We start from the raw sequence: 453 nt of genomic DNA, 5'->3' as shown, positions 1-453 counted from the left end.
CCCCACACACACACTCACACTCACACACAAACACTTAAACGAACAGCAAAAACAGAACCACAAAAAAAACCCCACGAACCAACGACAAACGTAAAAAGAATCAATTACATTATGTACCGGGTACCCTATTGCATTGTCACACCGAATTACATTAACCAGAATCCTCGTGACTCTTTCTCCGCGGAACTTGATTAAAAGTTGTAGATCTACTCAAATATTGACCTATCATAATCAATAACCAATACATGTAGGCCTACGTCATGTCACTGGAAGTTACATTCAGAAACCAGCTTAAATACTGAGCACGGCTGAAAAACATGCATATTAATAGGCCTATTACTCTGACGACTTATCTCTCTGTGGGGGACTATTCAAGCTCCCTAGGCTTTGGAAAAAAATGATCTCCACCTCAAAAAGACTCGATCATCTGAAGACATAAAGCGAGTTCTTAGG

This window comes from Aplysia californica, unplaced genomic scaffold (assembly GCF_000002075.1).
Source record: "Aplysia californica isolate F4 #8 unplaced genomic scaffold, AplCal3.0 scaffold00439, whole genome shotgun sequence".
Lineage (NCBI taxonomy): Eukaryota > Metazoa > Mollusca > Gastropoda > Aplysiida > Aplysiidae > Aplysia > Aplysia californica.
Note: the sequence above shows the minus strand (reverse complement) of the source record.